The sequence below is a fragment of the Oryzias latipes genome, chromosome 2, assembly GCF_053564925.1.
Source record: "Oryzias latipes strain Hd-rR chromosome 2, Olatipes_Hd-rR_3.1".
Taxonomy (NCBI): domain Eukaryota; kingdom Metazoa; phylum Chordata; class Actinopteri; order Beloniformes; family Adrianichthyidae; genus Oryzias; species Oryzias latipes.
This window is the reverse complement of record NC_136238.1, coordinates 23,790,087-23,814,869: the sequence shown is the minus strand read 5'-3', so window position 1 is coordinate 23,814,869 and position 24,783 is coordinate 23,790,087. Positions and strand designations below refer to the sequence as shown.

General features: G+C 41.5%; 1 protein-coding gene and 3 long non-coding RNA genes across 4 annotated transcripts in view; 3 read left to right on the top strand and 1 right to left on the bottom strand.

The window, feature by feature from the left end:
• LOC144988167 (uncharacterized) lies at positions 1-7,817 on the top strand. The gene is made up of 3 exons (XR_013651999.1): positions 1-88; positions 7,003-7,134; positions 7,214-7,817. It is a non-coding gene; the product is annotated as an uncharacterized LOC144988167 (long non-coding RNA).
• A 2,870-nt stretch (positions 7,818-10,687) lies between these two features.
• LOC144988175 (uncharacterized) lies at positions 10,688-11,217 on the top strand. Its single transcript, XR_013652013.1, has 2 exons — positions 10,688-10,844; positions 10,912-11,217. It is a non-coding gene; the product is annotated as an uncharacterized LOC144988175 (long non-coding RNA).
• A 3,979-nt stretch (positions 11,218-15,196) lies between these two features.
• The window catches only part of LOC144988595 (uncharacterized), a 63,016-nt gene continuing 53,429 nt past the window's right edge, over positions 15,197-24,783 (bottom strand). Inside the window, exon 2 of the long non-coding RNA XR_013652520.1 lies at positions 15,197-16,821. This is a non-coding gene — a long non-coding RNA (uncharacterized LOC144988595). The remainder of the gene's footprint in view (positions 16,822-24,783) is intronic.
• The window catches only part of LOC105355311 (NACHT, LRR and PYD domains-containing protein 12), a 29,718-nt gene continuing 26,088 nt past the window's right edge, over positions 21,154-24,783 (top strand). Inside the window, exon 1 of the mRNA XM_078935092.1 lies at positions 21,154-21,653. The gene's annotated coding sequence lies outside the window, so the exon portion shown is untranslated. The remainder of the gene's footprint in view (positions 21,654-24,783) is intronic.

Here is a 24,783-nt window from a genome sequence, read left to right as displayed (position 1 = left end):
CCTTCCTCTTGTGCTGGTCCATTAACGTCTCTTCCCTGACTGTCTAGTCCATGTCTGTCTCCTGCCACGTTTTCAAGTTTTGCCCACAGTGAGTCTTGTTTTGTTTTACCCTGCTCTGCAGCGTCTTATGTTAATCAAACCCCTTGCACGGAACCGTTTGCCTCCCGCCTCTGCATTCTGGGTCCTTCCTGCCCACCAGCCTTCCCCACCTGACACACTTTGTTAAACAATCTATAACTCAGTTTCAACAACTGCCATCACAACCTGAATTTTTCAAAGTCTTGATTAAAGCATCGACATCTAAGAATTTGATTTCAGATTTTGTCAGATGTTTTCATAGGTCACCAACAAATACTCATATTAAGGTTGAATGGGCAGATGACATTGGGACGGATGTCCCTATTAGTTTGTGGATAAGCGCTTTGAAAGGGATCAAGTATTGTTCCATAAGTGCACATCTACAACTCATACAGTTTAAAGTAATCCACCGTTTGCATTACTCCAAAACAAGATTGCATACAATTTTTTTCTTCTGTTTCACCAAACTGTAATCGTTGTCAAACTGGTATAGGTTCTTTATCTTGTTTATTTTACTCATGCCCTAAGCCAACACATTTTTGATTTAATATATTTAGGTTGTTTAGTTCAGTTTACAATGCACAAATAACTCCTAATGTGTCACGGTTCCGCCGTCAGCTGCTTCCCTCCTCCCTGCTCCTCATTGGAACCAGCTGCACCTCATCACCTCATCACCAGCAGACCTTCTTAAGGAGATCCATCCCAGCATACTACGCCAGTCCGTTACACTCTCTCCGGTGCCTACGCCTGGTCTCTAGTTAAGTCCAGTTTTGCCAAGTTAAGCCACGAACTTACCTTGCCTTATTCTACGCCTTCAGGTCCGCTCCTCCACGGGTGCCGCTGGTTCTTCCTCGTCACCGGCTGTCTACGCCGTCCTCGGCGCCTCCACTCGCTCCAAGCTGTGCTCGCCGTCCTCGGCGCTCCACCTCGTCACAGGCTGTCTACGCCGTCCTCGGCGCCTCCACTCGCTCCAAGCTGTGCTCGCCGTCCTCGGCGCTCCACCTCGTCACAGGCTGTCTACGCCGTCCTCGGCGCCTCCACTCGCTCCAAGCTGTGCTCGCCGTCCTCGGCGCTCCACCTCGTCACAGGCTGTCTACGTTGTCCCTGACATTCCTCCTCGTCCACGACTCGCATCACCCTCAGATTAAATCTTCTGACTCTGCCTCGTCTCCTGAGTTTCTTCCGGGTTCCAGCAACTGGGTCTCCATAGTGTTTGACCATGACAGAACGGACTGGCCATAGCCCAGACCCAGCTGACCCGGAAGGACTCCGCTTCGCAGTCACGCAGCAGGGGATTGCTCTGGGACGCCAAGCGGAATCACTGAACCAGATGGCCACCGTCCAGCAGGATCTTTTCCGTCGGCTGGACGGAATATCTCATGCCCTAATGGACCTTACCGGTCAACAATCTTCCATCGCCGCAGCCAGCACCTCCTTCTCCGCCACCGGAAGTCCGGGCCCCGCTATCGCTAACGCAGCTAACGAAAACATCCGGCTTCAACCCGAGGTCTTCCATGGTGACGTCAAAGCATGCGGGGGTTTCCTCCTACAATGTCGGCTAATTTTCCAGCAGGCTCCGCGACATTACCACGCCGATCAAAGCAAAATAACCCTCATCGTGAACTCTCTTAGGGGTAAGGCGCTCCAATGGGCGCAGGCTTTTCTTACTGCCAATCCCATACACCAGGTCCCATTCGAGCGTTTCATATATGAGTTTTGTCTGGTGTTCGACCAGCCCCGCAAGGAGGAAGAAGCTACTCGCCGATTACTAGCTCTCAGGCAACGCAGCAGATCAGTGAGTGACCATTTAATTGACTTTCGTATCCTGGCGGTGGAGGCAGGTTGGCCGGACATCGCTCTTAAGGGGGTGTTTTACCAATCTCTCAATGACTCCATCAAGGATCATTTATGTTCTCAGCCCGAAGCCAAGACTTTTGAGGAACTCGTCACCGCGGCCTTGCGGTCTGACGTTCGCCTCCGAGAACGCCAGGCTGAGCGTCCCCACTATCAAAAGAAAACGGTGGTCAAACTCCTGCCTCTGACATCAAGCACTGAATCTCTCCATCCCGTTTCTCATGAACAGGTCAGAGGACCCCCGGAGGAACCTATGCAAATAGGACACTCCAAACTTACACCTGAGGAGCGGCAGAGACGTAGAGACGAAGGTACCTGTTTTTACTGTGGACAGTCGGGTCATCTCGTTCACCAGTGTACCTTACGTTTAAACGCCAAGACCCCCCGCTAGACGACAGGCCGCGGGCGGGTCACCCTCCTCTCACCACTGAGAACACCTTTTTGTACATCCCTGTCAAGCTATGTAACCTTTCAAGAACCCATGTTTGCAAGGCTCTCATTGATTCTGGTTCCGAACAGAGTTTTATTGATAACCATCTGGTCTCTGAGCTCAATCTCCCTACAGAACCGTTGGAACATCCCGTCAAGGCGGCTGGACTAGGAGGCCAACTCCTTACTCACATCACCCACCGCACCAAGCCCGTTCAACTAATCTCTTCTGGTAACCATCATGAATTCATGCAGTTTTATGTCACTCAATCCCCCCAATCTCCGGTCATCCTAGGGTTTCCCTGGCTGTGCGCTCATAACCCGCAGTTTGACTGGGTTAACCGGCACATCACCAACTGGAGTACTGCCTGTATGGCTAATTGCCTTCGCTCCGCCATTCCTTCAGTTCCCACAAGTCACTGTCCTACTCCGGAGGTCATCGACCTTTCCAAGGTACCGTCCTGCTATCACGACCTTAAGACGGTTTTTAGTAAGGCCAGGGCGGGCGCTTTACCACCTCACAGACCGTACGACTGCTCCATAGAACTTCTAAAAGGGGCTACTCTTCCCAGGGGTCGTCTGTTTAATTTATCAGGCCCTGAGAAGCAGGCAATGGAAATGTACATCCACGAAGCTCTCGCTTCCGGACACATACGTCCCTCCTCCTCTCCTGTCGGGGCTGGGTTCTTTTTTGTCCAAAAGAAAGACAAAACCTTACGCCCCTGCATCGATTTTCGAGAGCTTAATCAGATCACTGTTAAAAATAAGTATCCTCTCCCGCTAATCAGTTCCGCCCTTGACTCCGTCCAAGAAGCTCGGGTCTTTACTAAACTGGACCTTCGTAATGCCTATCATCTCGTCCGTATGAGGGAGGGGGATGAATGGAAGACAGCGTTTAACACCCCCCTCGGACACTTTGAGTATTTAGTAATGCCTTTCGGGCTCACTAACGCACCCGCCATTTTTCAACATCTCGTAAATGATGTGCTTCGTGATTTCCTCAACCGTTTTGTTTTTGTATACTTAGACGACATTCTCATTTACTCCCGTGACCAGACCCAACACACCCACCATGTCCGGCAGGTACTCGAGCGTTTACTCGAGAACCAGCTTTTTGTTAAAGCTGAAAAATGTGAATTCCATGTTCCCACCATCTCTTTCCTCGGGTTTATAATAGAGGCAGGAAACATCCGCCCTGATCCCGCTAAAGTCTCTGCCGTAGCTAATTGGGAACCGCCTGAGTCCAGAAAACAGCTCCAACGTTTCCTCGGTTTCGCCAATTTTTACCGCCGGTTTATCCGGAATTACAGCGGCATTGCTGCCCCTCTCACTAAGCTCACTTCGGTCAATTTCCCCTTTATTTGGACTCAGGAGGCTCAGGCTGCTTTCGACAAGCTCAAGGCCTTATTCACCTCGGCTCCCATCCTCATTCAGCCCGACCCTCTTCGCCAGTTCGTAGTCGAGGTCGATGCCTCCGACTCTGGGGTCGGGGCGGTTCTCTCCCAGCGTGAGAGCGAGACCGGCAAATTAAAACCTTGTGCCTTCTTCTCTCGCAAACTCTCCGCTGCGGAGCGTAATTACGACGTGGGTAACCGAGAACTTCTGGCTATAAAACTCGCGTTAGAGGAGTGGCGCCACTGGCTCGAGGGTGCGGCTCAACAATTTATCGTTTGGACGGATCATAAAAACTTAGCTTACCTCCGATCCGCCAAACGTTTAAATTCACGTCAGGCCCGTTGGTGCCTTTTTTTTGACCGTTTTTCCTTCGTTATTACTTATAGGCCTGGCAGCAGGAATATAAAGCCTGATGCTCTTTCACGTCTCTCCAGCATCAGTGACAGTCAGGAACCCTCTCCCATTATTTCCCCCACATGTATTATTGGTCAACTCACGTGGGACGTTGAGACCCGGGTCCTACAGGCCCAAAACGAAGAACCCGATCACCCTCCAGCTCCTGCCAACACCCTTTATGTTCCCTCCTCGCTTCGTTCTGCGGTTTTGGTCTGGGGGCACACCTCTCGCATTTCCTGTCATGGGGGCATTCAAAGGACTCTAAAACTCCTCCGAAGGAGGTTCTTCTGGCCCACCATGGAGCGCGATGTCAGGGAGTTCGTCGCCGCCTGCGAAGTCTGTGCACGCTCCAAGTCCACGCACTCTCCTCCTGCCGGTCTGCTCCATCCTCTGCCTGTTCCTCAACGTCCTTGGTCCCATCTCGCCATGGACTTTGTCACTGGTCTGCCCCCCTCACAAGGTAACACAGTAATACTCACCGTCATCGACCGTTTTTCAAAATCTGCTCAGTTTATTCCCCTTCCCAAGCTACCCACAGCCACAGAGATGGCCGATATCGTGGTCCAGAACGTATTCCGCCACCACGGCATACCCAGTGACATTGTTTCAGACCGTGGCCCTCAATTTGTGTCGCAGGTCTGGAGAGCCTTTTGTTCTGCTCTAGGGGCCACGGTCAGTTTAACTTCTGGACATCACCCCCAGTCTAACGGACAGGCGGAGCGCGCCAACCAGGAACTCGAGGCAGCGCTGCGCTGTCTGGCCGCTCAAAATCCGGCCAACTGGTCCTCGTTCCTGGTCTGGATAGAGTACGCCCACAACAATCATCCCTCATCAGCCACTGGTATGTCCCCTTTTGAGGTTTCCTTGGGCTACTCCCCCCCCCTTTTCCCCTCTCAGGAGTTAGACCTGGCCGTGCCCTCCATTCAGCACCACCTCCAGAAGGTTCAGCGCGTCTGGCAGCAGGCCAGGGCTGCTCTCCTGCGCACTAGGGAGAGCAACTGCCGGATTGCTAACCGCCGCAGAGTGAAGGGTCCGACCTACCAGCCGGGACAAAAAGTATGGCTTTCCTCCCGTGATATCCCTCTTCAAGCCACCTCCCGCAAACTGGCCCCCCGGTTCATCGGTCCCTACACGGTCGAGAAGATTATTAACCCCACCTGCGTGCGCCTTAAGCTTCCGGCAGCCCTCAAGGTACACCCCGCTTTCCATGTCTCTCACCTCAAGCCCTTTCAGGAAAGCCCGTTGTGCCCACCGTCCGCTTCCCCACCACCCGCCCGGGTCATCGACGGTGCTCCTGCTTTTACGGCCCGTAGGGTGCTGGATGTTCGCCGCCGGGGCCGTGGGTATCAGTTCTTGGTGGACTGGGAGGGTTACGGTCCGGAGGAGCGCTCATGGATCTCCCGCTCCCTTATTCTGGACCGTGCCCTCATCGATGACTTTTATCGGGCTCATCCGGATCGTCGCCCTGGACCGCCTGGAGGCGGTCGTTGAGGGGGGGGCACTGTCACGGTTCCGCCGTCAGCTGCTTCCCTCCTCCCTGCTCCTCATTGGAACCAGCTGCACCTCATCACCTCATCACCAGCAGACCTTCTTAAGGAGATCCATCCCAGCATACTACGCCAGTCCGTTACACTCTCTCCGGTGCCTACGCCTGGTCTCTAGTTAAGTCCAGTTTTGCCAAGTTAAGCCACGAACTTACCTTGCCTTATTCTACGCCTTCAGGTCCGCTCCTCCACGGGTGCCGCTGGTTCTTCCTCGTCACCGGCTGTCTACGCCGTCCTCGGCGCCTCCACTCGCTCCAAGCTGTGCTCGCCGTCCTCGGCGCTCCACCTCGTCACAGGCTGTCTACGCCGTCCTCGGCGCCTCCACTCGCTCCAAGCTGTGCTCGCCGTCCTCGGCGCTCCACCTCGTCACAGGCTGTCTACGTTGTCCCTGACATTCCTCCTCGTCCACGACTCGCATCACCCTCAGATTAAATCTTCTGACTCTGCCTCGTCTCCTGAGTTTCTTCCGGGTTCCAGCAACTGGGTCTCCATAGTGTTTGACCATGACATAATGTTCTGATTGCAATATTTGGTTGTTCAGAGCACACTCAGAAGCTGTCACACTCAACTCAACAAGCAGTCATGTTTGGAATGGTAATAGCCAAAAGGATTATTCTGAAGGAGTGGAAGGCTTCTACCTCCCCCTGTTTCTGTAAGTGGCTAAATGATATGGCGAGCTGTTTGTACCTTGAGGAAATCCGATAAAAATTGACTGGTCGGCAGGATAAATTCACAAAGACTTGGGGCGCTTTCATGGATCACATTAACCAGGCGAAAACCGAGCCTCTCATCTGATGATGACTGTTTACCTTTCTCTGCATTCTTAGGATGAATCCTTGTGTTGTTGCTGTATGTGGGAATTTATGCCGTGTTTCTCATTTGTACACTGGCAGTGTTTGTGTTGTGTGTTTAAAACTTTGTTAAAAAAGCATTAAAAAAATTTTAACAAAAAAAGTGTGATAATGGTCAATCTAAATGTTTAGATAAAGGCTGTAGGGGATTCAGGGATTGTGGAGCGGTTGTTGTTTCCTTCTGTGTTATAGTGCAGTTTTGTGTAACCTCCCAAAGAGGAGAAACACAAAAAAATGTTATATACTTATATAGCGCCTTTCTTCCTACAAGGACAAAGCGCTTTACAGTCACGGACCCATTCACCCAGTCACACACACATTCACACACTGGTGGTGGCTCCGCTGCCAAACACAGGCGCCCGCCTACCACCAAAAAAGAAAGGAAAAGCAAAGAGACAGGTGGAAGCCATCGTGAGATTTGTTTAAAACAGGAATTTCTGTCATGGTGCCTCCAGGAGTCCTCTCCTCCCCCCTCCTTTCTCTGCGTCCTCCCAGAATGGATCCAGCTGTCCGCATTCACCTCATCACCTGCACCTGTAAGAGATGGCTCCTGTCCAGTATTCATCGCCAGTTCGTTGCCCTCAATGGTGCATACATGGTTGAACCTAAGCTCTTTTCAAGTATAGTTTTGCTCTTGTCTCATCCAATCTCTCGGTGTGCCTACAGGAATCACTCATCCACCGGTGCCGACCTGGATCCAGTCATTAGATCTCCACAAGACTCCAAGTTACGACAGCTCCGATTTCATCCTGCAACCACGTCAAGCCCGTTCTTCCTACCCCGAGTCCCGCTATCCCACTTCTCGCCCGTCTGTGATACCCCCGAGGAAACTTACCTCCATCTCTACGCTTTATGACTCCTTCTCCGGTGATGTCTCCACTGCCAGCCTCCTGACTACCATAGACTGAATCAAATCCTTTGACACCATATCCAGTGTTTCGGTGTTTCAGCACTTGGGTCTGTTCTCGTCCTAGCCAAGCATGAGAATTTCTTTGTCATTTCGTGCACTAGTTTCATTTAGCACTAGTTGTTGAACATTCTATGTTTTGAAGAGGCAGGCTCTTCTCAAAGAAACTAGCAGGAGCCCCAGCACTGGTCTTTGCTTGGATTTGTTTTAGACTTGTTCATTGTACAATGCATGTTTTAAGGGGAGGAGGATTATTTTGTTGTTATTTTTGTTCCTATTATTACAATCCACAATGTGTCCCGTGTTGAATTCTATTAAAATGTGTGAAACAAATGTTTATCAAATAAAGACCAATCAAAAAGCCTGGAGCTTGGATTACCTCCCTTTGACCTGGACAGTGGTTGCCACACTCACCAGGCTGGAACTTAGAAGAAAAAGAGACCAAAATGATAAAGCAGGTTTTACAGGGAAATACCACACAGTGCTTTACAAACTAGAACTAAGAATATTCAGCATGCATTGGGAAAAACTCATTAGCTTCTTGTGTAAAATGACTCATTTGAAAAGCATTCTTGTGAAGAATAGTTAGAAACTGCCTTTAACTTTTATTACACTAATGGTTTAAACTTAATTCACTAAGCATGTATTGTCATCTCAAAATTATATTACATTTGAAGACAGCACAGCCAAGCTATTTTCCTCACAGTTTATTCTCATACTCTCTTTTTTCTGTGCATGTGTGATTTGCTGAGCAGGGCTCAGAACTTCAAAGAAGTTCTCCTGACCATCTTCAAAGCCACTTTCTGCTTTTTCAGTTGTTAAAAAAAAAACTTGGTTTATGCCACAAAACCAACCTTAGACACTGAAACAGAATGAATCCAATGCAGAAATGTGTTGACACCTTTAATTCAAAGTTCAATCATTTTGAATATCATTAAGAACATTTAAAAAATAAACATTTGGATCAGGCGTCTTAATCAGAGCACAACTCATGTTACCAGGACTGTGACTCAACAATATATACTCATATCCTTTAAATAATCTGTTTCAATCATTTTGATTTTTCAACCAAACTTGAGTATGTTGTGTTTTGTTGATAGGTAACATTGTCTTGAATGTCATCATCATAATCATCATCATGATCATTACATCATCACCATCGTTACATCATCATCATCATCACATAATCATCATATTCAAAACTTCACATCATTATCATCATCACATCATTATCATCATCACATCATCATCAGATCATCATCATCAGATCTTTATCACATCATCATTCTCTCATCATCATCACATAATTTTCATCATTACATCATCACATCATAATCAGATCATCATCATCACATTATCATCATCGTCACATCATCATCACATCTTCATATTCACATCATCATCATCACATCATCATAATCACATCATCATTACATCATTTTAATCATAACATCATCATCATTACATCATCATAATCATCATCATCGTCATCATCATCACATCATCATCATAATCACATCATCATTATATTAATCATCATTATCACATCAATATCATCATCATCATAATTAGCAGCATTAACAGCATCATCATATCACCTTCATCATCATTACATAATAATCACCATCATAACAACATCATCATCATCATCATCATCATCATCACATCATCATTATCAGATCATCATTATCATTATCATCACATCATCATCATCACATCATCATCATCATCATCATCATCATCACATTATCATAATCATCATCATCATCATCATCAAAATAATTACATCATCATCACATCATTTTAACATCAGCATCATCATAATCACATTATTATTATCAAATCATAATCATTATAAACATCATCATATCATCATCATCATCATTACATCATCATTATAACATCATCATCACACCATCATCAGCATCACATCATCATCACATCATCATCATCATAATCATCATTACATAATAATAGTCACATCATCATCATCACATCATCATAATCACATCACCATCATCACATCATTGTTATCAAATCATAATCATTACAGCATGATCATCTTCATCATCATCATCATCATCATCACATCACCATCATCATGATCATTTCAACAGCATCATCTTCTTCAAAATCATCACATAATCATTACATCATAAGAACATAATCATCATTAAATCATCATTATCACATCATCATCATCACATCATCATCATAATCACATCATCATAATCATCATCATCATCGTCATCATCATCACATCATCATCATAATCACATCATCATAATCATCATCATCACATCATCATCACAGCATCGTCATTATATTAATCATCATTATCACATCAATATCATCATCATCATCATAATTAGCAGCATTAACAGCATCATCATATCACCTTCATCATCATTACATAATAATCACCATCATAACAACATCATCATCATCATCATCATCATCACATCATCATTATCAGATCATCATTATCATTATCATCACATCATCATCATCACATCATCATCATCATCATCATCACATTATCATAATTATCATCATCATCATCAAAATAATTACATCATCATCACATCATTTTAACATCAGCGTCATCATAATCACATTATTATTATCAAATTAAAATCATTATAAACATCATCATCACATCATAATCGTCACATCATCATCATCACATCATCATCATAATCAAATCATCATAATCATCATCATCATCATCACATCATCATCATCATCATCACAGCAGCATCATTATATTTATCATCATTATCACATCAATAACATCATCATCATAATTATCAGCATAACAGCATCATCATATCATCTTCATCATCATTACATAATAATCATCATCATAACATCATAATCATCATCATCATCATCACATCATCATTATCACATCATCATCATCATCATAACATAATCATCATCATCATCACATCATCATATCATCATCGTCTTCATCATCATCACATCTTCATCAACATCACATTGTCATCAAGTCATCATCATCATATTAACTTTATCATCACTTCATCATCATCATCATCATCACCTCATCATCATCACAACATAATCATCATCACATTATCATAATCACATCATCATCATAATCATCATAAATATTACATCATCAACACATCAAAATCATCATTATCAAATCATCACATCATCATCATCATATTAATAATCACATCATCATCACATCATAATAATCATAAAATCTGTCACGGTGCCTGTCAGTTCACCTCCCCCCCTCCTACAGCTCTCACCACCTTGCTGATTGGAACCAGCTGATCCTCATCTTCTCATCATCCTGCCGGTCTTCATAAGGGAGCTCTCACCAGAATTCTACGCCAGTTTGTTATACTCACTCCGGTGCTTATGCCTGGCCTCTTAGTCTCAGCTTGTCTCCATACTTACCACATCTTGTGCTCACCTTCAGGTTCCTACCTTGGTCACGCTGGTTCCTCCCCTCCACGCTGGTCCTGCCGTCCTCGGCATCCACGCCTCGTTCCAAGCTGGTTTCCGCCGTCCTCGGCGTCCACGCCTTACCTCAAGCCGGTCCCGCTGTCCTCAGCGCCCAAGCCTCGCTCCCTCTGGATCCACAGTTCGACGCGTCCTCGTGTCGCCCCCTCCCCTTCATCTGCATCAGCTCAAAGGAAACACCAAGTTCAATCCACGGAGGAAATACGTCCACATCCCCTCAGAAACTTATTTACCTCTGGTAAAATAAATCCATTTAAAGTCATCCTTGCTGTGAGTTTTCTTCTGGTTTTCAGCATCTGGGTCTGCTACGTCTACGACGCCATGACAAAAATCATCATTATCATAACATCACATCATCATCATCACATCATTATCATCATATCATCATCATTACAACATCATCATTATAACATCATCATCACACCATCATCAGCATCACATCATCATCACATCATCATCATCATAATCATCATTACATAATAATAGTCACATTCATCATCATCATCATCACATCATCATAATCACATCATCATCATCATCACATCATTGTTATCAAATCATAATCATCACATCATCATCATCACATCATCATCATCATATCATCATCATTATAACATCATCATCACACCATCATCATCATCACAACATCATCACATCATCATCATCATAATTATCATAACATAATAATCATCACATCATCATCATCATCATCATCATCATCATCACATCATCATAATCACATCACCATCATCACATCATCATCATCATCATAATCACATCACCATCACGTCATAATTCTAATCATCATCACATCATCATCATCAAATCATCATCATTACAACATCATCATTATAACATCATCATCATCATCACACCATTATCAACATCACATCATCATCACATCATCATCATCATAATCATCATTACATAATATTCATCACATCATCATCATCACATCATCATAATCACATCATCATCATCACATCATCATCATAATAATCACATCATAATCAGCATCACATCATCATCACATCATCATCATCATAATCATCATTACATAATATTCATCACATCATCATCACATCGTCATAATCACATCATAATCATCACATCTTCATCACATCATCATCATCACATCATCACATTATTATGATCGTCATCATCATCATGACATAATCATCATTATCACTTCATCATCATCACATCTTCATCATCACATCATCATCACCATCACATCATTATCATCATCATAATATCATCATCATCGGGTCTTCAACATCTCACATCACATCATCATAAAATCATTATCATCATCTTCATCATTATCACATCATCACATCATCACATTATCATCATTATCATCATCATCACATCATCTTCATCATCATAATCATCATCACATTTTCATATCTTTTTCACATAATCATAATCACATCATCATCATTACATAATCTTAATCTTCTTCATCACATCATAATCATCATAACATCTTCATCACATCATCATAATCATCACATCATCATCACGACATCATCATCATAGTCACATCATCACATTATTATCATCATCATCGACATCATTATCATCACATCATCATCATCATCATCATCATCATCATCACATAATCATCATGATCATTACATCATCATCATTTACATCAACATCATCATCATCATCAAATCATCATCATCACATCATCATCAACACATCATCATCATCGTCATCATCACAACATCATTATTACATTATCATCATCTTCTTCAACATCATCATCATCATCATCTTCATCATCATCACATCATTATCATCACGGATTCATCATCTTCACAGCATTATCACATCATCATCATCATAATAACTGCATCATCATCACATGATCATCATAATAATCTCATCATTATTACATCTTTATCATCATCACATCATTATTATCAAATCATAATCATTACAGCATTATCATCTTAATCAAAATCAATATCACATCATCATCTTCCTAACATCATCATCCTATCGTCATCACATCATTATATCATAATCATTACAACATCATCATTATAACAACATCATCATCATCAAACCATCACCAGCATCAGATCATCATGACATCATCCTCTTCATATCATCATCATTACACCGTCACCATCATATGTACTTTATTATCATATCATCATCATCATAAATCATCAAATAATCATCATTATCAAATCATCACATCATCATCCTCCTAACATCATCATCCTATCGTCATCACATCATCATATCATAATAATTACAACATCATCATTATAACAACATCATCATCATCAAACCATCACCAGCATCAGATCATCATGACAACATCATCTTGATATCATCATAATTACAACATCACCATCATATTAACTTTATTATCATATCATCATCATCATAATCATCAAATAATCATTATCAAATCATCACATCATCATCACATCATAATCATCATCACATAATCATTATCATAACATCATCAGATCATCATCACATCATCATCATCATCATCATCACATCATTATTATAAATTCATAATCATTACAGCAACATCATCATCAACACATCATTATTATCAAATCATAATCATTACAGCATCATCATCTTCATCATCATTATCATCACATCATCAGATCGTCACACCATCACATCATCACATCATCATTACCATCATCATCATCAAATAATCATCATCACATCATCACATTATCATTATCATCATCATCACATCATCTTCATCATCATAATCATCATCACATTTTCATATCTTTTTCACATAATCATAATCACATCATCATCATTACATCATCTTAATCTTCTTCATCACATCATCATCATAACATCTTCATCACATCATCATAATCATCACATCATCATCACAACATCATCATCATAGTCATATCATCATCACATTATTATCATTATCATTTACATCATCATCATCACATCATCATCATCATCATCATCATCGTCCTCCTCCTCCTCATCATCATCATAATTACATCATCATCACATCATAATCATCATTATCAAGTCATCATCATCACATCATCATCAACACATCATCATCATATTATCATAACATCATTATTATCTTCATCATCATCGTCAAAATCACATCATCATTATTACATAATCATCATCTTCTTCAACATCATCATTTTCATCATCATCACATCATTATCAACACTGATTCATCATCATCACATCATTATCACATCATCATCATCATAGAAACTGCATCATCATCACATCATCATCATAATAATCACATCATTATCACATCATCATCATCATCACATCATTATTATCAATTCATAATCATTACAGCATTATTATCTTAATCAAAATCAACATCACATCATCATCCTCCTAACATCATCATCCTATCGTCATCACATCATCATATCATAATCAATACAACATCATCATTATAACAACATCATCATCATCAAACCATCACCAGCATTGGATCATCATGACATCATCCTCTTAATATCATCATCATTACAACATCACCATCATATTAACTTTATCATCATATCATCATCATCATAATCATCAAATAATCATTATCAAATCATCACATCATCATCATCATAATAAAAATCATCATCATGACATCATCATCATTATAGTCATATCATCATCATCATCATCATTTTAATTACATCATCATCACATTATCATCATCACATCATAATCATCATATCATAATCATATCATCATCACATCATCATCATAATAATAATCACATCATCACATCATAATCATCATTATCAAATCATCACATCGTCATCATCATAATAATCACATCATCATCACATCATAACATCATCACATCATCATCACATCATCATCATATCATCATCATCATATCATCATCATTACAACATCATCATTATAACATCATCACACCATCATAAGCATCACATCATCAACACATGATCATCATCTTAAACATCATTACATAATAATCATCACATCATCATTATCATCACATCATCATAATCACTTTATCATCATCACATCATCATCATCATCATTAAATATTCATCATATCATTATCACATCAACATCATCATATCATCATCATTACATCATCATTAAAGATTAGAAGAGTTGGAACAGGTTGAGGGAGAAGGTTAAAGAGAAGGTTAAAGGTTAAAGATTCAGGTCTGTTTGTGAGTCAAAGATAGAAGACAAACATCAATAGAAAACACAGAGTTTATTCAAAAGAGCATTTATTAGATCCAAACAGGCAGCAGGAATTTTACAGACAGTTTTCAGTTTCAAGCCTTTTGAAACTAAGATGCAGTTATGCAAACAGCCAGCAGGTGTCTCCCTTCTCCCTCCTGCTTCAATGCAGTTGGTGTTGTTGCAGCAGCTGCATCAAAGTGATTCTCTGCATCCAGAGGCTGTCGTTCCTCACTAAGATCCTCTCTGTTCATTCATGTCCTCTGGAGAAAACAGGCTTTATGCTCAGAAAGTTTCTACTAGTTTCACACATTCTAAAAAATTAGGAAATTCAACTGGATTTAGATGAAACTTTTTTAAAACTTCAGCTAAAAATGCTGTAAGCATGAAAAAGAACAGAGATTTACCCACAAAACACCAAAGAAAAGGAAAGTTCAGTCAGAAAACTGTGGACAACATCAATCAAACCAAAACTCTGAGTCTTTCAAACTGCATGATTCAATATTTCATCATCAACAGAACAGAGATGATAGAAAAATGATTCAACTAAGAGAGTTTAGTTCACTAACTGAGATCAGACGGGATTTCTGCTCCAAAAACTGACTTCAAAGGACTTGAATCCAAACCAGTGAGTCATGTGACCACAGCGTTTGTCCGCGTCTACACTATGAACATTCTGGTCACATGACCATGTTGGAGTTTTCTGAATGAAACTCTGTGTTTGTTTGTCAATAAGAGTTTCTGGAGAACAGAAATCAAGTGTGAAACATCAGGAACCAGAATCTAGTGATCCAAAGTTCTGGTTCTTTTCCTGTTCCAGAGACAGAACCAGGATCCAACGGCTGACTGTGTTTTCCCCTGACCCACACATAGATCTATGTCATCCAGAAATGTTCTGTCTGATCAATGATTCCCTCAATCCTTGATTGGTCACTCCCAAACTCACATCTGTCCATCAAATGGAGATCAAAGAAGAAAGTGATGATCTAGAAAAGAATCTGTTTGTCTGCAGGTCTGTTTTTCTCCAGATCCTGGAGCTGCTGAACATCTGAATCCAACCCATGTTTCAGATCAACACTCCAAGTTAGAATGAGAAGAGGAAGTGCAGTTCTCCACCAGTCCACCGGGGGAGCTGCAGCACAATAACTGTCCACTTGATGCTCAGAGAGACAGTGGAGCTGATCTCAGATCAGTTCCTGCTGCAGCTCTGACACTCATCTCCACTTCCTCTGATTCCTCCATCACAGCAGTAGAAAGAGCAGCAGGAGCTTCAGTCCTGTTCAGAGCAGCAGCTTCCTGTCATCTTCACCTGTTGGAGCTTCTGCTGCTCTGATTGGCTGACTGTTGTCCTGAAGCCTGTCATCATTCTCCTCAGAGCTTCACTGAGAAGCTGCAGCTTCACAGGAAACTCTGCATCTTTGCTCTCAGACTAACTTTAGGACCAAACATCTGGAAGCAGCTGGACTGACTCCAACCCTCTACTGACCTCAGAGTCTGCAGTTTGGAGTTTGGACTCTCCACCAGATCCTGGAGCTGCTGAACTTCTGAAGACCGAAAGTTGTTCCCTCTTAGGTCCAGTTCCTTCAGGTGGGACGGGTTTTTCTTCAGAGCTGAGACCAGAGCAGCACAGCTGGTCTTTGACAAATTGCTGTTCCTCAACCTGAATCCAGAACAAAGAGTTGAGTTTAAAGACAAAGTTCATGTTTTTCATCCTTCACTTCTTCTAAAGATTTCAGAGCTGAAGAAGATCAGAAAGTTTAGAAAAAGTCCAAAGATGTGAAGTAACAGCAGCAGATCAGAAGAGTCCAGCAGAAACAGAGAAGAACATTCAGGAACATTCAGGACAACATGCAGCTGCTTCAGGAAAGAAGTCCAGATGTGTGAAAGTCAAACATCAGCCTGTGGCTGCATCCAAACCAACTGATGTTTCTGCAGCAACAGCAGAAAAAGTCCACTTCCTCTTTCTGCTCAGCTTTTCTCCAAACAGCACTGAATCATGGGAGAATTTCAGCAGCATGATTTCAGCAGCCGGTGGTGTGCCGGCTCCCGGCGGGTCTTTAGGCGCCGCAGTTCTCGCGTCTCTGGCGCGTATCTGCAGAGGAAGCGTCCTGCAGTATTCGGGTTGTCAGTGGTGTTCGATCAGGAGATGTATGGGCCTCTTGAGTGCCGTGATCGCCGGAATCTCTTGGTTAGCGGCGTGCTGCCATCTTTCGTGCTTATGTGTTAAGGTTTTTCCGAGTTGCGGGTCTTCCTGGTTCCTGCTTGACCCGGTCATCGGTGACGTCACGCCCCTAAGGACCCTGGGACTTGCAGTTCTTTTTTTTTAAAAGTATATGGTGCGTTTTCTTAAAAACCTGGTTTGGTTTCTGCTGTGTGGGCTATCATTCGGTGCTGGCTTTGTTGTGGTGGCTCTTTGTTTTTGTTGCTTTTCTGTTAAAGCTGTGTAAGTTTAGGGATTTATGGCTGGATTGTGGGGGGCTTTATGATGGGTTCTTTCCAGGCCCCCATTTTCCGTTTTTTGAGTCAGTCCTAAGGTGGCCACTCAGACATTTTCATGTTTGACGTGATTATGTGAGAACTGTCGGTGCCTCGGTTCATCCATTTTGGGCATCAGCAGCCTATTTCCTCGTGGTCCTTCCGGTTTTTGCACTTTGGCTGACCAGGCCATCTCCGTGATTAATTTCACCGGACGCAGTGCATGGCTGGGGAAGGCGGATATTGCTGATGTTCTCACTGTTCTGCCTCTCCATCCTTCCCAGTGGCATCTTCTGGCTTAGGTGGTGCTCAAAGTGTTTTGTATCAGTTTACCTTTCGGCTGTCGTATCAGTCATGTTTTTGACTTCATTTCTCGGAAGCCCTGTGCTGGATGTGGTGTGATCCTATGGGCTCCCCTTTGTTTTGCATCTTCTTGATGATTTCTTTGTTTTCTATTTTCCTCCTTGTCAACAGTCTTTTGTGACTCCATGGTCGCGACTCGTTTTCGAATCTAGGTTTCCGCTTTATTTAAGTAAGATGTATGGTCCTCCACCCAACCATCTCTGGTTTATCGATGCATGCCTCTGTGCCACTATGTCATCCCTCGCATTTGTGCGGCCACCTGAATTTTGCTATGTGCATTATTCCCCACGGTCGTCCGTCATCTTGTTTTCTTGTTCTGGGTAGTTCAGTCCTGGATCACTGTATTCCTGTTGTTCTGAATGTTTCTGTCTTACCTTTCCGGTCTGTAATTCTTGATGCTTGGAGTAGTTTTGTTATGACGATGACTGTTTTAGGTCTTCGGTCTCCCTCCACATTTTTATGAATGTCCGGCCGCCAGAAATTTAGGTCGTTAACCCAAATCCACAGCTCTGACGGTCCATTCATGGATCATGTGGTTCTGAGAGAATTCAGCTGTGGAGATTTTTACAAAGATTTTTATAAAGGTTGTTTTTTAAGAAGTGTGATGATAAATAGTTATATGCGTCATCGTTTGACATGGTTTAGTGTTAAATAACTTTACATTACGAGCTAATTTTATCCTGGCTGTAGAATCTATATCACTGACGCTCTCTAGCTTCAGTTCCAAGAGTAAAAAGTTTGTGTCACAAACCAATCCTCAGTCTGCCCTGCTTTCAAGTAGATGGCACTCGATTAAGAGTATTTCCTTTTAGAGACTTGTTGTCATCTGCCTCTAAAATGCATGAAGTTCAGCCCAGCTAAAATATTATCAAAATCTATGATCCCTCATAGATCTCATTTTTTCTTCATTTGCAGTATCCAGACACCCCTTTGCTAATTAATATTTAAGTTATATGTGCTCTTGTTGTCCATCTACACTGACCAAAAATATAAACGCAACACTTTTGTTATTGCTCCCATTTTTTATGGTATTAACTCAAAGATGTGAAACATTTTCCACATACACAAAATAACCTCTTCTCTGAAATATTGTTCACAAATCTGTCTTAATCTGTGATAGTGAGCACTTCTCCTTTGCCAAGACAATCCATCCCACCTCACAGGTGTGCCATATCAAGATGCTGATTAGACAGCATGATATTGCACAGGTGTGCCTGAGACTGGCCACAAGAAAAGGCCACTCTGAAATCTTCAGGTTTTTTTATTGAGGGGTTCAGGGGACTCAGACAACCAGTCAGCATCTGGTGTGACCATTTCCCTCAAATTTACATATTTATCTAACTAAATGTCATTTTACTCCAATTGAATTAAATGTTTTCCCATCTTCATTAATTGTACTTCTTGAACTCTCATATCTAAATTTGAGGCTGCAGATATGCTCATTTTTATAAAAATAAAATTAATGTGAGTGTGGGTCTGCACTGTTAAATATACATTCAACTATCATGAGTCTAATCTTTATTTATGAACTATACAAATTTCACCAGGGGTGCTGAATAAACTCTTCACCCTCTTCTTCCGTCTCACTCATGGTGCAGAAAGAATTAAACAAATCCGCCCAGACAGGCAAAGGGAATGGTATCCCACAGCACCAAAGTTACACCTACTTAATTGAATTAATTTGAATGAAAGTAAAATAACTGTCTGATAGCTACGTGTTATTTTTAAGTTGAGCTAACTTTAAAAAAATGATTTATCTTAACTGAAGCAAATAATTAAGTAGGACTAACATTATTTTTTCCCCCCAACATCCATATGTGGTCTTATCCCCCCCTCATGGTGGAAAAAGTATTATCTGAGCTTCTTCATCCACTAAATCATCTTCAGATGGACACGCCATGCTGCTTCACCTCTCTGAAAACCAACTAACCTTCGACTAAACCTGCTCCAGACCAGGTTATGTTCAGAGCATGAGTTGCCATGGCAGCTTGACATACCCTGAAAAATACCTCCATTTTTGGAACCGAAAGCTGAGGTTATCAACTTCCTTAGCCTCAAACTTACCGTGGTAACTAGCATAACCTGGGGGGTTTTCCAGGAGGCATGTTTAAACTAGCCTGACTTTAACCCTGAACTCTGGTTGAAATCTGCCTGAACTTGCTTACGTCGGTTCCAAAAGACCGGATATGAGTTGGCGTAGTTACGCTCGACTTGGTAACCCTGGGTTAATGCATGTGCACGTTGAGTACATAAAGACATTCTTAATGGATCGCCGATTTCCAAAGTCACCATGGAAACGCGTGGAGAAAAAAAGAGAGCGGTACACTTCATTGAGGCGGAGTCTGAGATTTCAATGACGGCGTATGTAGATTATACTTCTATCAAAAAACAGCTTGTGACGCATATATATATATATATATATATATATATATATATATATATATATATATATATATATATATATATATATATATATATATATATATATATATATATATATATATATATATATATAACTTATCCAATTTAGCGAACTTAAATGAATTACTTCTAATGGTAACAAGTAATTGAGTTAAATTTATTCAACCTAATTTCTTACGTCTATAAAACTGTTTAAAATTGTTTATACAACTCAAATTTACGTAATTATTTAACTTACTCCAATCCAGTTAATCTTTTTTCCATTAATTCATAGCTTCAAACTTACCGTGGGAGCTAGCATAACCTGCTTTCTGGAATACTCCCTTGATGAATTCCTCCAGAATCAAAGAAGTGACACCAAACAATTCCTTTTTCTCTGACTTCAATCCCAGCCAACACACAGCTGGGGAGTGATCGCTCCATTTATTTAGACACACCCATATTGATTAATCTAACACACAAAAAAACAAAACAGGAAATTACACAAATCAGTTTCCAAATAAAATACACAAAAGGAAATAAATGCGAAATAAAGCAAAAATTGAGATTACATTCCGACAATACTCATAATTATTCTCTTTAGTTGTTTAGTGTTTTTGTTTTTAGATTTTCTTTATTCAATTTTTTGTTTAATGAATGTATTTATTTATTCATTACTGTAGTTCAGGAATACAATAAACAAATGTAATAAGGTTTATTCAGTCTCTGATGCGTTTTGTGGTCAAATCTGAACACTGGAATGAGACAGTACTTTTTCAATAAAGTTTCTGCACGTGACCCGGAAGCAAACAGCACGAGGCGCTAGCAGCGTTAGCTTGTTAGCAGGCCAGCAGCGTTAGCTTGTGTTGAGAGGACAGTGGTGTTTTGTTGGGACGTTTGTGAGGTTTTTGGACAGAAAGGGCGATACGTGGTTCGTGTGGGAACTCTCAGCATTTTCCAAAGTGTCGTAAATGAGTGAAGAAGTGTTGAACGGAAAGACAACGTGGATTGCTGTGATTGTGAGACTAGCAGATGATCGATCGGAGCTGCAGTGAAGAGGACGGCGGTGTTTGTGGGAGTTGGAGCTGAAGATCGGAGCAGGAACCATGTCTTCAGAACCTCAGGAAAGTTCTGTCAGAGAACAACTTTCTGCTGCTGAAGGAACCATCGTCCAAAACGAGGAGGAGCTCTAATCGTCAGCGCAGACTGCTGGATAGCAGCTGGAACCCGCAACTTAAGCTCCATCCATGTTAGGTAGGTAATGTTCCAGTGACGTGCAGTCAGGAGAGGCAGGTGAGGCTGTGCCTCACCTGTCATTATGGGAAGAAAAGATAAAAAATAAATTCAGTTATTATATTTAATGAGTAATTTGTGCTTTGCAGTCATTTTCCATTTAAATGGACCATTTTTGGGTGTTTTTACTTTTCAAAATCGCTGAATTTCCGCATTTGCCGTTCAGATACTAAGTGACGTGCGATGAGGCACCAGCCCGCTGAGCCTCACCTTGGATTGCGCAATACCTATGCAGTCAGACGGCACTGCTGTCTCTCTGTATGTCGGTTCACTCACTTGCACTATATGAGAGTTTGCATAATTTAGCAGATGTATATGATGTACAGTGTTTGTTTTTATAAATAACTGTATATGAGGGACGTGTTTCTTGTGCTGAGCGCTAAACGCCGGCAAAAAAGCTGCTGGGTGGGGCCAGCAGTTCTCGTGCCTCATGTTAGGGGGCGCCGGTGAGCCCTGAGATTATGACGCTAAAAAACAATAGAATAAGTGATAGCAAGCGGCAAGTCATTTTCTTCAGAAGGAGCGGCGTATGGACTTTATTTACATGTAAAGGTAAGATGATAATAACGTTTGTGCTTTTTTCTTTGCTGCAGTTTGTGTAAGAAAAAAAACACGTTGAAATGATATTTTAAACAAAACACGTTAACTGTTGTCAATTAAATGGTGAATAAGTCACTCAGTATGGTTCAGATGTTTGTAAATCTGACTGATGACGTCAGTGCCTCACCAGCCATTAACCTCACCGCACGTCACTGGTATGTTCACTGATCCACCTGCAGACTAGATCCATGAAGATGAACATCTTTGTTTTCTTAGTCTGAGCTGCTATCTGGCTCCAGTCTGTGCGATTGGATAGCTCCAATGTCTCCGCTGTTTTAGTTTCACCGCTAATGTTAGTTTGGGTATTTTTCTCCAAAACTTTATTAATAATTGAGGTATCATACATAGAATAACGAACAGTAACTATATAAACAATATTAACTCGAATAGCAATCACACTGGCCAAAAATAACATATAACCTCCTGAGAACCGAGGAAAAAGTGTGTTACAATATCTGTTTAAATATTTTTAATTTTAATTTCACAACATCCATTCTAGAGGACAACAGAACGATAATTCTGTGAAAATAGAAGTCAATTTGGAAAATCAGAAAAAAGGAGCAGATTAAATCTTTAGAGTAAAATTCACCCCAAAAACATAAAATTTTATTCTAAAATATAAAGTCCTTTATCACTCTTTTGTTACCTGTTTGACCATCTGCTACAGAGGAAGATCGACCGGTAAATTGAGAGCTTTGCTTTCTGGCTCAGCTCTCTCTTCACCGCTTTGGACCAGTACAGCAACCGCAGAACTACGAATGTCGCTGTCAATCTTTCGTTCCTGTCTTCGCTCACTCATAAACAAGACCCCAAGATATTTAAACCCCTCCACCTGGGGCAGGGACACTCCACCCACCTAGAGATGGCAAACTATCTTTCTCTGGTCGAAAACCATGGCTTCAGACTTGGCGGTGCTGACCCTCATCCCAGCCGCTTCACACTCGGCCACAAACTGCCCCTATGCACACTGGAGGTCCCGGCTCAATGAAGCCAACAGGACAACATCATCTGCAAATAGCAGAGATGAAACCCTGTGGTCCCCAAACCAGACCCCTCCCGGCCCCTGGATGCACCTAGAAATGTTTTGCATAAAAACTATGAACAGAACCGGTGAGTAAAGGGCAGCCCTGCCGGAGCCCTACCTACATGCACCGGTAACAGGTCTGACTTACTGCCAGCTATGTGAATCAAGCTCTTTCTGGTCATGCAGAGAACGGACAGCCCTAAGTAAGGCTCCTCGGACCCCATACTCCCAGAGCATCCTCCACAGGATACCATGTGGAATGCGGTGAAACGCCTTCTCCCATTCCGCAAAACAAAAATGGACTGGATGAGCAAACTTCCACAAACTCTCCAGCACCCTAAAGATGGTGTATAGCTGTTCCACTGGTCCGCTGTTCCACGACCAGAACGGAAACTGAACTTTTGTTCTTTTATCTGATGTTTGTCTATGGAATGGAACCTCTTCTCCAGTATCCTGGCATAGACTTTCCCAGGGAGGGTGAGGAGTGGGATTCCCTGGTAGTTGGGGAAAAAAGTACGGGATTGGACTCCAGAATGCACAAACTTTAGGATCATCTTGATAGGCAGGGCACCCTGGTAGCACAGGTGTAAACATTTTATGATGCTTTTTAAAAAAAAAAAAAAAAAAAAAAATCAAGTTACTATAAAAAAAAAAAGTTATTTTTTTCCATTTAAATATCCTTTTCATCATCCGAAAGCTAACATGTTTATGAACATGAATATTTAATTATCATGGTTTAAAAAAAAAGCAATAGGTACAGAATAATTGATTTACCTCTCATCTTTTGATTTTGATTTTTGATTTGGTTTTGATTTTATTGATTTATTTCAAGCATTGTAGTCAAAGCAATAAATAATTTACACATATTTATCAAACTCATTACAGAAATGATGAAATGCATAGATTAAAAAGACAGAAAACAAAACGAAAATGTCACTTAAATCATATATGCTAAATTAAATACAGTGATCGTTAACTGAGGTATAAGTAGAGTTTGATTTATTGCTTGAAAAGTAGTGGGAAGAAGCAAGCTTATGTAATCCCACCCCTTCTGAGTTCATTCATTTGATAGTTTTACAGTGTTTTTAAATCCGGTTCTGATCAGATAGATTCTCTTCAAGTAACAAAATCCAGTGCCTAGAAATGATTGATGATCTTCAGAAAACATTCATTCATGATTTCAGTAAACAGTAACGGTACCGATATGTAATAATAATTGATTATCATTAGAACACATGATCACAATAAAACATTAATTATTGCTACACATTGCAAATCAAGTAAACAAAATCAATAGCTTATTGATTGTAATTTAAACATTTCAGTAATCATTATTGCACATTACAATGTAACACTCAGTGGTTGTAATTAAAAGAGCTTTGATTATTTCACCACAATCAAGTTCACACATGTATTTGGAATTATTCAAACACCTGTTGATCCTTAAATCCTTGTATCTTCATATCC